This window comes from Myotis myotis, unplaced genomic scaffold, assembly GCF_014108235.1.
Source record: "Myotis myotis isolate mMyoMyo1 unplaced genomic scaffold, mMyoMyo1.p scaffold_m19_p_3, whole genome shotgun sequence".
Taxonomy (NCBI): domain Eukaryota; kingdom Metazoa; phylum Chordata; class Mammalia; order Chiroptera; family Vespertilionidae; genus Myotis; species Myotis myotis.
In genome coordinates, this window is record NW_023416335.1 from 191,938,485 (window position 1) to 191,954,633 (window position 16,149).

Consider the following 16,149-nt stretch of genomic DNA (forward strand, 5'->3'; position numbering starts at 1 on the left):
TGAATCCTGCTTACTCTTGGTATATGGCATTTGTAACGTGCTTTTGAATTTGGTAGTGTTTTGTTAAGAATTTTTGTATCTATGTTCATCAGGAATATTGTCCTGTAATTTTCTTTAATTGTAGTGTCAAGGTCTGACTTTTGTATCAGGATTATTCTGGTCACATGAAGTCAGTTTGTGTTTCTTTTCGATTTTTTAGGAAGAGTTTGAGGACTAACATTAATTCTTCTTAAATATGTAGTAGAATTTACTTGTGAAGCCATTTGGTCTTGGGCTTTTATTTGGTGAGAGATTTTTGATTACTGATTGAATCTCCTTGCTCCTAATAATATCTGTTCGGATTTGTTATTACTTCATGATTCACTCTTGGAAATTTGTGTGTTTTAGGGTATACTACATTTTTTCTAAGTTATCTAATTTTTGGAGCATAACTGTTCTGAACAGTCTCTTATGATTCTTTGTATTCCTACAGTACCAGTTGTAATGTCTCCTTTAAAAATACTTTTATTAAATCTATCTCTTTTATTTTTGGAAAGCCCAGCTAAACGTCAGATAGATTTGTCCTGTCCAAAAACCAACTCTAAGTTTCATTGATCTTTCTTTTGTTTTTCTAGTCTCCATTTTACTTCTTTTCTAATCTTTATTATGTTTTTTCTTTTGCTAACTTAGTTTTTAGTTTGTTCTGTTCTAGTTCCTTAGGTATAAGGTTAGGTTGTTTAGTTAAGATCATTTTTTCTTAATGTAGGCATATATTGTTATAAACTTCCCTTTTAGAACTGCTTTTGAGGCATCTTATAAGTTTGGGTATGTTGTATTTTCATTTTTTGTTTTTCTCAAGATAGTTTTGGATTTACTTTTGGTTTCTTCTTTGATCCATTAGTTGCTCAAAAATGTGTTGTTTAGTTTCCACACATTTATGAATTTTCTTACTGACCCCATGTTACTGACTTCTAGTTTCATCCCATTGTAGTCAGAAAAAATACTTTATATGATTCCAATGTTTTAAAATTTGTTTAGACCTGCTTTTTGACTTAACATATAATCTATCCTGGAAAATGTCTGTGTGTGTATTCTGCTGCTGTTGGATGTTCTGGATGTTTCATAAAATGTTAAGTCCATTATTTTCTTTTTTGTTGTTGTTTTATTGCTTAAAGTATTACAAAGAGTATTACATATGTCTCCTTTTTTATTCCCGCCCTTGAAAACCCCCTGGCCTCCCCTACGCCACAGTGTCTTATGTCCATTGGTTATGCTTATATGCATGCATACAAGTCCTTCGGTTGATCTCTTACCCCCCTTCCTCCCGCCCCCCAACCCTGCCCAGCCTTCCCACTGCAGTTGGACAATCTGTTTGAGGCAGCTCTGCCTCTGTATCTATTATTGTTCATAAGTTTATAATGGTCTTTATTATCCATGAATGAGTGAGATCATGTGGTATTTTTCCTTCATTGACTGGCTTATTTCACTTAGCATAATGCTCTCCAGTTCCATCCATGACGTTGCAAATGGTAAGAGTTCCTTTCTTTTTATAGCAGCATAGTATTCCATTGTGTAGATGTACCACAGTTTTCTAATCCATTCATCTACTGATGAGCACTTAGGCTGTTTCCAGATCTTAGCTATGGTGAATTGTGCTGCTATGAACATAGGGGTGCATATATCCTTTCTGATTGGTGTTCTGGTTTCTTGGGATATATTCCTAGAAGTGGGATCACAGGGTCAAATGGGAGTTCCATTTTTAGTTTTTTGAGGAAACTCCATACTGTCTTCCGTAGTGGCTGCACCAGTCTGCATTCCCACCAGCAGTGCACAAGTGTTCCTTTTTCTCCACATCCTCTCCAGCACTTGTCATTTGTTGGGGTCCAGCCCCGGCAGGTCCAGGGGTTCCCCAAGGTGTGGACGGAGTCAGCGAAAAAGGAATGACATGAGGCAGCCTTCAGGTGATCATCATGGCCAGGTTCCTCCTAGCCAGGTTCCTCTAGGTTCTCCAGCCAGGTTCGGTTGCCAGGTTCTGTCCAGGTTCTCTAGCCATGTTCTCTCGCTAGGTTCTCCAGCCAGGTTCTGTGTCCAGCATCTCCTGCCAGGTTCTGTCCAGGTTCTCTTGATAGGTTCTTCAGCCAGGTTCTGTCTTTATTCTCCTGTTACATCTGTATTTATACCAGTTGATTTTAATCCTATCCATTCTATTTCAAACGTTAGGGCATTTGTTATCTCCATTCCAAGGTCACTACTCTATTGTTCTGTTAAGCTACAAGGAAGCAGGGGTGGGGGGTCAATGGGGGCTCCCTGAGCAGCCGGACTCTTGGTGTTTGTGGAGCAGGGGCTTGTGGGAGAAGGTGTGGGAGCACGTCTTGCACTGGTACTTCTTGACATCTGAGTGGGTCTGGAGGTGGGCCCACCGGTTGGAGCGGTCGGCAAAAGCATGGTTGCAGTGGGAGCAGGAGAAGGGCTTCTCCCTGGTGTGGGTGCAGACATGGCTCTGTAGCAGCCAGGCCCTGGAGAAGGCCTTCCCACAGGTGCCACAGACACAGGGCAGGGTGTGGCTTCGGATGTGCATCTTGAGGGCACCCAGGCCAACGTATTCCTTGTTGCAGTATTTGCAGTTGAAGGCCTTGCGAGACTGGGGGTCCTTGGCCCCTGAGAGCCCAGACAGCTGCTTGGGCAATGGGCCCAAGCCCGGGAAGGCAGCATAACCGTCGGCCTCCAGGGAAGAGGCTGAGGTGGAGGAGGAGGAGGACAGGGCTGGCAAGGGTGGGCTGGGAGGCTGGGAGCTTTTCCCACTGCCCTCGTCTGACAGCAAGGTCAGCTCAACAACCTTGGGGATCTCCCGGGGTAGAAGGGAGGCCCAGCCAACCGGCTGGGCTTGTGGTGCCAGGAGAGTCCCAGATGAGCTTGGGCAGTGAGGCCATGGGGTTGAGGACCTCAGCAGGTGGGATGGCCGCCAGCAGGTGGGCCTGGTCGTAGGGCTGCTGGAAGGTGAACTCTGGAGAAGAGTTGTGCAGCTCGCTGTAGTTGGGCCTCCAGCGGGAGCAGGCAGACTTCCTGACGAGGAAAGAGTGCGGCATGGTGGCTGAAGCAAGCCGGGGTCACCAGGTCATGCTGGCCTCGTAAGGACCCTCCCCTGCTAGGCCAAGCCGCTGCGCTGTGTTGTTGGGGTCCAACCCCAGCAGGTCCAGGGGTTCCCAAAGGTGTGGACGGAGTCAGCGAAGAAGAAATGCCACAGAGACAGCGTTCAGTTGATCAGCAGCCCAGCCAGGTTCTCCAGTCAGGTTCTCCAGCCAAGTTCTGTCTAGGTCAGCCATGGGCAAACTACGGCCCGTTTGAAATGAATAAAACTAAAACAAACAAACAAACAAACAAAAAAAACCGTACCCTTTTATGTAATGATTTTACTTTGAATTTATATTAGTTCACACAAACACTCCATGCATGCTTTTGTTCCGGCCCTCCCGTCCAGTTTAAGAACCCATTGTGGCAAAAAGTTTGCCCACCCCTGGTCTAGGTTCTCCAGCCAGGTTCTGTTTATTTATTGTCTTGTTACATCTGTATTTATACCAGTTGATTTTAATCCTGTTAATTTCTATTCCAAAGGTTAAGGCATTTCTTATCTCCATTTCAGGGAGTAAAGATTAAGTAGCTTAAGGGTGATTGTTCATAGTTAAAGTGATTAACTACCCACCTGGCATTTAGTTAAGGGGTTTTATTCCCTCCCTAACTTCAGGGGAAATCCCTACCTGGGGAAACAACCTTTCTCGGAGAGGTGACCTTGGTTAAAACACATAGCGCCAAGAAGGTGAGCAAACGTATTAAGAACAGTATGCCATATACGCCAGGTCCCTTGAAACATGCTGTGCAGATGTTTCTTCCCGCAGCGACTGTGTCAAGCAGCAAGGATGGACCGGCTTCCGGCAGTCATTTGTTGATTTGTTGATGATAGCCATTCTGACAGGTGTGAGATGGTACCTCATTGTTGTTTTGATTTGCATCTCTAGGATGATTAGTGACTTTGAGCATGTTTTCATATGTCTCTTGGCTTTCTGAATGTCCTCTTTTGAAAAGTGACTATTTAGGTCCTTTGCCCATTTTTTGATTGGATTGTTTATCTTCCTTTTGATAAGTTGTATGAGTTCCCTATGAATGTTGGAGATTAAACCCTTATTGTTGATAACATTGGCAAATATGTTCTCCCATGCAGTGGGCTTTCTTGTTGTTTTGTTGATGGTTTCTTGTGCTGTGCAGAAGCTTTTTATTTTGATGTAGTCCCATTTGTTTATTTTCACTTTAGTTTCCAATGCACTAGGAGCTGTATCAGTGAAGAAATTGCTTTGGCATATGTTGGAGATTTTGTTGCCTTTGGGTTCTTCTAGTATTTTTATGGTTTCCTGTCTTATATTTAAGTCCTTTTTCCATTTTGAGTTTATTTTTGTGTACGGTGTATGTTGGTGGTCTAGTTTCATTTTCTTGCATGTATCTGTCCAATTTTTCCAACACCATTTATTGAAGAGACTATCTTGACTCCATTGTATGTTCTTGCCTCCTTTGTCAAATATTAATTGAGCATGTTGGTTCAGGCCGATTTCTGGGCTCTCTATTCTATTCCACTGATATATGTCTGTTCTTGTGCCAGTACCAGGAAGTTTTGAGAACAGTGGCTTTGTAATGCAACTTGATATCTGGTATTGAGATCCCACCTGCTTTGTTCTTTCTCAGGATTGCTGAAGCTATTTGAGGTCTTTTTTTATTCCAGATGAATTTTTGGAGAGTTCATTTTAGGTCTGTGAAATATGCCATTAGTATTTTAATGGGAAGTGTGTTGAATTTATAGATTGCTTTGGGTAGTATGGACATTTTAATGATGTTGATTCTACCAATCCAAGAACCTGGTATGTTCTTCCATCTGTTTATGTCTTCCTCTATCTCTTTTTTCAACGTCCTGTAGTTTTCTGAGTAGAGGTCTTTTACCTCTTTAGTTAAGTTTATTCCTAGGTAGCTTAATTTTTTTGGTGCGATGGTAAATGGGATTGCTTTTTTAGTCTCTGTAAGTTCACCATTGGTGTATAGACATGCCATAGATCTCTTGGCGTTAATTTTGTATCCTGCTACATTGTTGAATTCATTTATTAAGTCTAATAGTTATTTGATGGAGTCTTTAGGGTTTTTTATGTATAGTATCATGTCATCTGCAAATAAGGACAGTTTTACTTCTTCTTTTCCAATTTGGATGCCTTTTATTTCTTCTTCTTGTCTAATTGCAATGGCTAATACTTCCAGTACTATGTTGAACAGGAGTGGTGAGAGTGGGCATCCCTGTTTTGTTCCTGTTCTTAGGGGAAATGGGGTTAGTTTTTGTCCATTGAGTATGATGTTGGCTGTGGGTTTGTCATATATTGCTTTTATGATGTTGAGGTATGATCCTTCTATTCCCACCTTGCTGAGAGTTTTTATAAAAATGGGGGTTGAATTTTGTTAAACGCTTTTTCTGCATCGATTGATATGACTATGTGGTCTTTTTCTTTCAATTTGTTTATGTGATGTATCATGTTTATTGATTTTCGGATATTGTACCATCCTTGCATCCCTGGGATAAATCCTACTTGGTCATGGTGTATGATCTTTCTGATGTACTGCTGGATCCGATTTGCTAAGATTTTGTTGAGGATTTTGGCATCTATGTTCATGAGAGATATTGGCCTGTAATTCTCTTTCATTGTGTTGTCTTTACCTGGTTTTGGTATTAGAGTGATGCTGGCTTCATAGAACAAGCTTGGAAGTGTTCCTTTCTCTTGAATTTTTTGTAGTAGTCTGAGGAGGATAGGTTTTAGTTCTTCCTTGAATGTTTGGTAAAACTCCCTTGTGAAGCTGTCTGGCCCTGGGCTTTTGTTTGCTGGAAGCTTTTTGATGACTGCTTCGATTTCTTCCATAGTTATTGGCCTGTTGAGATTTTTAGGTTCTTCCTGATTGGGTTTTGGAAGGTTGTATTTTTCTAGGAATATGTCCATTTCCTCCAGGTTGTCTAATTTGTTGGAGTAGAGTTGTCCATAGTATTTTTTAACAATCATTTGTATTTCTGTGGGGTCTGTTGTTATTTTGCCTCTATCATTTCTTATTTTGTTTATTTGGGTCCTCTCTCTTTGCTTCTTGGTGAGCCTGGCTAGAGGTTTGTCAATCTTGTTTATCCTTTCAAAGAACCAGCTCTTGGTTTCATTGATTTTCTGTATTGTTTTTTTTTTTTTTTTTTTGGTCTCTAAGTCATTTATTTCTGCTCTAATCTTTATTATCTCCTTCCTTCTGCTCTCTCTGGGCTTTTCTTGTTGCTCTCTTTCTAATTCTTTGAGATTTAGAGTTAGATGATTTACTACCATTTTTTCTTGTTTTTTGAGATAGGCCTGTAGAGCTATAAACTTCCCTCTCAGAACTGCTTTCATTGTGTCCCATAGGTTTTGGGTTGCTGTGTTTTCATTGTCATTAGTTTTCAGGATGTTTTTAATTTCTTCTTTGATCTCATTGGTAACCCAATAAATATTTAATAACATGCTATTCAGCTTCCAAGTGTTTGAGTATTTTGGGTTGTTTTTATTGTAGTTTATTTCTAATATGCCATCGTGGTCTCAGAAGATGCTTGGTATGATTTCAATCTTCTTGAATTTGGGGAGACTTTGTTTGTGACCCAATATGTGGTCTATTTTTGAAGATGTCTCATGAGCTCTTGAGAAGAACATATATTCCGTGGCTTTGAGGTCCAATGTTCTGAAGATGTCAATTAAGTCCATCTGATCTAGTGAGTCATTTAGGATTGCTGTTTCTTTGCTGATTTTTTGTCTGGAGGATTTATCCAGTAATGTCAGGGGTGTATTAAAGTCCCCTTCTATGATTGTAGTGTTGTCGATCTCTCCCTTAATATCTTCCACGAGTTTTTTTATGTGTTTGGGTGCTCCTGCATTGGGTGCATATATGTTTATCAGGGTTATATCCTCTTGTTGTATTGATCCCTTTAGTATTATGAAGTGGCCTCCCTTATCTCTTGTTATGGCCTTCACTTTGAGGTCTATTCTGTCCAATATAAGTATTGCTACCCAGCTATTTTTTCATTTACATTTGCCTGAAAGATATTTTTGCATCCCTTCACTTTCAGTCTGTGTGAGTCCCTTCTTCTGAGGTGGGTCTCTTGCAGACAGCAAATGTATGCGTCATTTTTTTTACCCATTCAGCCACTTGATGTCTTTTGATTGGAGCATTTAGTCCATTTACGTTTAAAGTTATTATTGAAAGGTACTTGTTTGTAGCCATTTCTATTTTTTGTGGCTGTTTTCTTTCAGAGCCTTTTATTTCTTCTTTTTACACCAGTCCCTTTAGCATTTCTTGCATTGCTGGCTTGGTGGTGATAAACTCCCTTAGCCTTTTTTTTTGTCTGTGAAGCTTCTTATTTCTCCTTCAATTTTGAATGATAGCCTTGCTGGGTAGAGTATTCTTGGATTCAGTCCTTTGCTTTACATCACTTTGTAAATTTCTATCCATTCTTTCTGGCCTGATGTGTTTCTGTTGAGAAATTATTTGATAATCTAATGGGAGATCCCTTGTATGTAACTTTCCATCTCTCTCTTGCAGCCTGTAAGATTCTCTCTTTGTCTTGAACATTTGCCATGGTAATTATGATGTGTCTTGGTGTGGGTCTTTTCGGGTTCACCTTGTTTGGGACTCTCTGTGCTTGTGTGACTTTTTTCTTCCCCACCTCAGGGAAGTTTTCTGATATTATTTCTTCGAATAGGTTTTCTAAGTCTTGTTCCTCTTTCTGTTGTTCTGGCACCCCTATTATTCATATGTTGTTTTGTTTCATGTTGTCCCAAAGCTCCCTTAGGCTCTTCTCCTGTCTTTTAATTTTTTTCTCCAATTGCTGTTCAGTTTGGGTGTGTTTTGTTTCCCTATCTTCTAATTTGCTAATACGGTCCTCCACTTCTCCTAGTCTACTGTTGAAACTTTCAATGGTGTTTTTTATTGCAGCTATATCACTCCTCATTTCTTCTTGGTTCTTACATAATTTATTGATTTTTTTCACCTGTTTCTTCTTGCTTTTTGCATAAATTGTTGATTTTTTCCTCCATCCGGTTTATGCACTCTAGGACCCTTAATCTGAATTCTTTTTCTGTCATGCTGCATGCCTTGGTTTCACTTAGCTGCTTTTCTGGCGAGTCCTCCTTTTCTTTCCTTTGGGAGTTTCTTTGTCTACCCATGTTTGATCTCACTGACATATCTAGATGTTGAGTCATTCTGGGGCTGCTCCTTGGGTGGCAGTGGCTCCTCGGGCTGTGGTTGCTTCTCTGGTGGTTTTTGTAGCAGCTGCTCCTCAGTTGGCAGGAGCTCCTGTCATGGGTGCTGTTCACCGCTGTGGTGGCTCCTCTGGCTTGGTGAGGGAGGCTTCACACACAGCTGCTGTTCCTCAGACAGAGGACGTGCTGATCACGAGGCTGCTGTTCCTTGGATGGGGCGGGCTACACACGCAGCTGCTACTCCTTCAACTGGGGCGGACTGCTCACGTGGCTGCTGATCCTTGAATGGGGGCTGACAGCATGCTGCTGTTGTTCCTCTGATGTGGTGGGCTGCTTGTGGGGCTACTGCTCCTAGGACTGGCTGCTGCTCGTTGGACAGGTGTAGGCTGTTGTGGCTCTGCTCCTCGGATTGGTGCATGCTGTGTAGAACTGCCACTCCTCGGATGTGGGCGGTCTGCTCGTGTGGCTGCTGCTCCTCGAACCGGGGTGGGCTGCCGCTGCTCCTCAAATGGGGCCGGACTGCTCGCAGAACTGCTGCTCCTCGGATTGGGCAGGCTGCTCGTGCAGCTGCTGCTGCTTGGGCGAGGGCATGATCCTTGTGCAGCTGCTGCTCCTTGGACTAGTGCAGGGTGCGGGCTGTGTGTAGCTGCTGCTTCTTGGATGGGGGCGGGCTGCGCAGGGCTGCCTCTCCTCAGACGTAGGAAGACTTCTTGTGCAGCTGCTGCTTCTCAGACAGGTCATACTGCTCGTGTGGTTGCTGCTCTTCGGACGGGGAAGCGGGCTGCTCACACAGCTGCTCCTCCTTGGACAGAGGAAGGCCACATGAGGCTGCTGCTCTTAGGCTCAAGGCAGCTGCTCACGTGTCTGTTGCTCACACCCCATTATTTTCTTATTGAATTTTTGTCTGGATGATCTATCCATTATTTTAAGTGGGGTATTAAAATTTCCTACAATTATTGCCCCTGGCAGGGTGACTCAGTTGGTTGGAGTATCATCCTGTACACCAAAAAGGTTGTGAATTCAATTCCAAGTCAGGGTACATACATAGGTTGTGGGTTCAATCTCTAGTTGGGAAGCTTATAAGAGGCAACTGATCAATATTTCTCTTTCATACCAATGTTTCTCTCCACCCCCCACTTCCTCTCTCACTAAAATCAATAAACAAATCCTTGGGCAAAGATTACAAAGTAAATTAATTGAAATGTTCAAAAATTTTCCTACAATTATTGAATTGATGGTTATTTTTGTCTTCAGAAATGTTAATAATGATGTAATATGTACATATAACACATCTATTTATAATTGGCATATTATCTTTATTACTTGACCCCTTTGCCATTTATAATGACCTTCTTCATCTCTTTTTACAGTTTTGGACTTTTCTGTTTGCCTGATCTTCAGTATAGCTGCTTCAACTCTTCTAGTTTCCTTGTTTATGGAATGTCTTCCTATCCCTTCTATTTTAGCCTACAAATTTCCTTAAGCCACTCTATGCCTTTGAATTGCAGAATTTAACCATTTATATTTGGAGTAATTATTGATAAGTAATGTCTTGTTATCAGCATTTTGTTAATTGCTTATTGATTGTTTTGTAGTTTATTTTTCCCTGTCTTCTTCTCTTGCTATCTTTTTTGTGAGTCAGTGATATTTTGTAGGGGTAAGCTTTGATTCTTCTATCATTTGTGTATCTATTATAAGTTTTTGCTTTGTGATTACCATATGGCTTTCATAATAAACTAGAGGCCTGGTGCACGAATTCATGCACCAGTGAGGTCCTTCAGCCTGACCTACAGGATTGAGCCAAAATCGGCTCTCCAACATCCCCCGAGGGGTCCTGGATTGCAAGAGGGTGCAGGCCAGGCTGAGGGACCCCACCGGTGCACAATTGGGGCTTAGGAGGGACCACAGAAGGGCTCCAGAATATGTCCAGCCTATCTTGCCCAGTCCCAATTGGCTGGACCCCAACAGCAAACTAACCTACCAGTCAGAGAGTCTGCCTCCTGGTGGTCAGTGCGGGTCATAGCGACTGGTTGAATAGTCAAATGAACGGTCAGACACTTAGCATATTAGACTTTTATTATATGACTAGAGGCCCGATGCACAAAAATTTGTGCATTGGCGGGGGAGTGGGGTGGGGGGGTGTCCCTCAGCCCCACTTGTGCCCTCTCACAGTCTGGGACCCCTCGGGAGATAACCACCTGCTGGCTTAGGCCCGCTCCCTGGGTGGCAGATGGCAGGCCCGATCCCTTGGTGCCTGCCCCGCCTCCCCGGGTCGTGCACATGGCAGGGCCGATCAGGGGTTGGGGCGCCGCCCCAGGTGCGCACACAGCAGGGCTGATCAGGCGTTGGGGCACCGCCCCGGGTCGGGTTGCACACAGGATGCCTGGGTGGGCCGGCCAATTGCTGCTGCCCTGTCTGGCTGCCCTGGGTCAGGTCGCACACGGGATGCCCCAGGTCGGGTCGCCCACGAGACGCCCCAGGCAGGTTGCACACAGAATGCCCGGATGGTGGCAGGGTGGGCTGGCCGATCGCTGCTGCACCACCCAGCCGTCCCAGGTCAGGTCACACACAGACGCCCGCTGCACTGGGTCACAGATAGCAGGCCCGGATGGCAGCAGGGCAGGAGGGATGGCTCTGTCCCACCCTGCCTGCAGTACGAAAATTAGCTGCCATCTTTTTGGTGGTTAATTTGCATACCGTGCTGATTAGCCAATGGGAGGCATAGCAAAGGTATGGTCAATTACCATGTTTGTCTATTATATTATATGATTATTTTTCTCCTCCGATTGGATAATACCAAGAGAGCGGTCTTCAAGTTCCCAGATAATTTCTTCTGCCTGATTGAGTCTGATGCTGAAGTTCTCTATTTCAGCTTTCATTTTATTCTTTCTATTCTTCAGCTCTAGAATTTTGGAATCAGTGTTGGTGAAGATTTGTAGTATGACTCTGTAACAAAGGCTGCACACTTCCATGGCAGTGAGGCTTGCTCGGTTTTTCCCACAAACCTGTTCCCCATGGGGTAAAATACCTCTGAGGGGATTCCTTCTGGTGCTGAGCTTTTCTGGACTAGGGGATGAGATGATGCAGTTAAAATGAATCCTATGCTGGATGGATCTGGGGAGCATTATGCTAAGCGAAATAAGCCAGTCAGAGAAAGAGAAATATCACATGATATCACTCATATGTGGAATATAATGAACAACATAAACTGATGAACAAAAACACATCCAGAGACAGCTCAGAGGGAAGGCAGAGGAGGGGAGGGGTAAGCGATCAACCAAAGGACTTGTATGCATGCAAAAAAACATAACCCATGAACACAGACAGTAGGGGAATGAGGGCATGAGCTGGGGGGTGGGAGTGGCTGGGAAGAGGTCAATGGGGGAAAAGGAGACACATGTAATACTTTAAACAATAAAGAATTTAAATAAAAAAATTAAAAAATGAACAACAAAAATAAAATAAAATGAGTCCTATGCTTTTTTTCTGCAGCGTCTATTGGTTTTTGAGCTTACTGGGGTCCAGACTTCCTCGGAGCTATTTTTTGTCAGTCTGTAGTTGTTTATTGTTTTTTCTTGTTTTGTGGGGAGACTGTTTTGGGACCTCCTAACCCTCCATTTTGCTATCATCATCCAAATTTCTACTCTGAAGTCATGTATATGTGTACTTCAATGGTAGTAACCCTTTAACACACTGTGTCCCAATTCTAGACTTACCAGTGTTAAAATACTCATGGTTCAAAAGATGTATACTGGTTAATTAGCATCTTACATAATTATAATCTCTAGATTAATATTTTTAATTTTAATGTAAAAGTTTTCCAAACTATGAAAGAAAAACATGTGCAAAGGATAATTTATCAAAAAATATAATACTAAAATATATTATTCCCACTTCCTATACCATTAAGCAAATATCTAAGAATTACATTTTGTTGGAGAAACTAAGATGGCGGCATAGATAAACACCGGGAAATTGCTGCTTCCCACAACAATAGATAAATGCATCAAAAACACAAGGTGGACATCATCCAGAACTACAGGAGGGCTGGCTGAGTGTAAATTCTACAACTAGAAGGAAAGAAAAGCACACTGCGAGCCGGAGGAGCTGCGGAGGTGGAGTGCAGAGGTACGGGGGGCTCGCGCGCGGAAAGCGTCTGGCACCTGAGGATGCGGCTGTCTTTTTGAATCCGGAGGGAGACACAAGCTCCCGAGGGCTCTGAAATCTGGTTCCAGGAAGTCTCTGGGGACCCAGGACTCACACGGGGAGAAACTGGACTGTCTGGCAGCGGGCGAGCTTGAGAGCGGCTTTCCCTCAGAGGTGCTTGCAGCCATTGCTGGGACACTGGGACTCGCGACTCCTTAGGGCGGGGCTGAGGCTCCGCCATAGCTGCTTTCTCCTCCCTTTGATTCCTTGAGACCCCGCCCCGCCCAGGCTGCGGCAGAGGCTTTTGCATATGAATGCCCCGGCCATTTGCAACCTGTAATTACCTAACCACAGCCGGGCCAGATAGACCTAGAGCTTCCAAGAGAAGGCCCAAGGCCCCACAGCGGCTTGCATTGCTACACAGCTGAGCATCATCAGGGCAGCTGATTCTCGCTGCCAATTGCCCTGGAGGTCAATTCCTCCCAGTGATCCTACAACAACCAAGGCATAGCTACAACAAGACTGTGCACAAAGCCCACGAGGGGGTGCACCAAGAGTGTCCACCTCAGGTAACTGGGGAGGCTGAGCCACTGGGCCCTACAGGACACCTAGCACACAAAGCCACTCTATCAACACAGGGAAGCAGCCAAAATGCGGAGACAAAGAAACAGGTCACAAATGGCAGAAATGGAGGAAAGCAAACGACTGGATATAGAGTTCAAGGCCACGTTTATAAGGTTTTTCAAGAATTTTATGGAAACCGCCGATAAATTTAATGAGTCCCTCAATAAGTATAGTGAGACCATGGAGGACATGAAAAAGGACCAACTAGAAATTAAGCATACACTGACTGAAATAAAGAATAATCTACGGAGATCCAACAGCAGACAAGAGGATCCCAAAAATCAAGTCAAAGATTTGAAATACAAAGAAACAAAAAATACCCAACTGAAAAAGAAAAAAGAAAAGAGATTCCAAAAATATGAAGATAGTGTAAGGAGCCTCTGGGACAACTTCAAGCGTACCAACATCAGAATTATAGGGGTACCAGAAGGAGAGAGAGGGCAAGATATTTAAAACCTTTTTGAAGAAATAATGACAGAAAACTTCCCCCACCTGGTGAAAGAAATAGACTTCCAAGTCCAGGAAGCGCAGAGAACCCCAAACAAAAGGAATCCAAAGAGGACCACACCAAGACACATCATAATTAAAATGCCAAGAGCAAAAGACAAAGAGAGAATCTTAAAAGCAGCAAGAGAAAGACAGTCAGTTACCTACAAGGGAGTACCCATACGACTGTCAGCTGATTTCTCAACAGAAACCATGTAGGCCAGAAGGGAGTGGCAAGAAATATTCAAAGTGATGAATAGCATGAACCTGCAACCAAGATTACTTTATCCAGCAAAGCTATCATTCAGAATAGAAGGTCAGAGAAAGACCTTCACGGATAAGAAAAAGCTAAAGGAGTTCATCACCACCAAACCAGCATTATATGAAATGCTGAAAGGTATTCTTTAAGAAGAGGAAGAAGAAAAAGGAACTCTTACCATTTGCCACAGCATGGATGGAACTGGAGAGCGGATAAATACCACATGATCTCACTCATTTGTGGAATATAATGAACAACATAAACTGATGAACAAGGACTGATCCAGAGACGGAGAGGCCTTGATTGGACTGTCGGGCTTTGGAGGGAGGGTAGGGGAGGGTGGGGGTAAGGGGGAAAGATCAACCAAAGGACTTACATGCAGGCATATAGGCCTAACCAATGGACATGGACAACGGGGGGGGGGGGGGGAGTGAGGGCATGAGCGGGGGGGGGGGGGTAGAGGGTAACGTGGGGACAAGGACACATATGTAATATCTTAATCAATAAAAATATATTTAAAAAAAAGAATTACATTTTGAGAAGCATTAAGAATTTCTCATCTCTCTACTTTGCTATTTCTGTGATATTTAAAATGTATCTACTTTCTAATATGATGGTAAATAAGAAGCTAATGAGAGTATGGGAGAGAAACCCAAGCTGCCTTATTATGTGAACTGAGAACATGTTTTCTGAATGTTAAAAAAAATCTCAGACTTTAGTGAAATTTCAAAAATTATTAGCATTATCATTAACACCAGCTCCAGTTTATTTCTTTAAGGTCAAGTGCTAGAGAAATGGGTTTGAGGACAGATATTTCATTAATCAAGAGAAATGCATAGAATTTGGATTGAGTTTTTACAAATCAGAAGAAAATAAATGAAAGGAGTATAGAAATGAAGTGAGAAACTAAAAGAGATAATTTCATGTATTACCAAAGATAGTTTTCATTGCAAGATATCTAGGATATTTCAAAGCATTAAAAATTTACTGTGTTTAATTTACTCCATATATATTTTTGTATTTACTAGTACTCAGAAAACTTTAGACACTTCTGAAAGACCCATGAGATTTTATTTTTTTAGGAATAGTAAAATACAGAGAAATAGACAGCCAGTGAATCAACATTTCTATTGAATAATTACTATATTCTTGGTACTAGGGAAGCAGTGAGGCCCCTAACAATCTCTACTCTAACTGTAGCTCTTCATTTTTATTCGATGGACATTAAAAAAACATATACAACTATAAATTAAAAAATGAAAGCACATACAAGCAAGCTCTGAGGTAGCAAAGTTATTTTTCGTGAGGTTAGGCACATAGAAAAGTGAGTATGTTTACCAGGTGTACCAGTTAATAATGCGGATTTTGTAATCAAAGAAAACACAATAATTTCAAGAGAAACATCAAAAGTGCTATATTCAAAGTAATGTCCATCGCTAGCAACACATTTCCCCCATCTTTCAGGTAATTTGTGGATACCGTCCCAATAGAACTTTTCTTGTTTTGAGGCAAACCATTCAGAGACCCAATTTTCCACTTCATACGTTTTGAAGTGCTGCTCAGAAAGTGCATGTGACATCAGTTGGAACAAGTGGTAATCTGAAGGAGCAAGGTCTGGTGAATACTGCGGGTGGGTTAATACTTCCCAGGCAAGATCTTCTAACGTGTCTTTAACTGTTTTTGAAGTATGTGATGGTGCCTCATCATTAAACAAAATTACTTTGCCATGTCTTCTGGCCCATTCTGGTTGTTTTATGATCAAAGCGACATTCAAATTGACCTGGATGTTCTTCGTCTTTCACATCGAAATAATCACTTTTAAAGCATTTAAACCAGCGTCCACAAGTTCTTGAGATGGAGCATGTTCACCATAAGCTTTCCGAAGTATATGATAACTTTCAGCAGCACTTTTCTTCAAAATAAAGTAATGAATTAAAACTTCCTGCAAATGCTCTTTTTTTTTTGGCACGAAATTTGACATTTTTAAGCGTAAAAATATCTATAATGTTAACATCTTCAGAAAATTTGACATATGAAGTTTTGAAGCTTGTTGTCAATACAACAAAATAGCATACATATCAAATCGCATATATATCAACATATGTGTAACTCTAGCTATTGAAAAAAATCTGCATTATTAACCGGTACACCTGGTAAGAGGATTAGAGAATTGGCATTAAAAGGTCAGAATTATGATGACATATTTTAATCTTAAAACACACAAGAAAAAATAAATGTGGGAGAAGAGGAGTAAAGAATCTGTGGGAGGGTTATGTTTTGGTGGTTTGTGAAAACATGAAGCTCTCTAGCCTGATAAGGACATAATAAATTGTAAGCAAACTAATCACCCTTCCTCTTTCCCAGTGACTT

General features: G+C 42.1%; 1 pseudogene; it reads right to left on the reverse strand.

Annotated features, from left to right (window-relative positions):
* Nucleotides 1-2,272: 2,272 nt before the first annotated feature.
* On the reverse strand, nt 2,273-3,065 carry LOC118650740 (annotated as a pseudogene).
* Between the last annotated feature and the right edge of the window lie 13,084 nt (nt 3,066-16,149).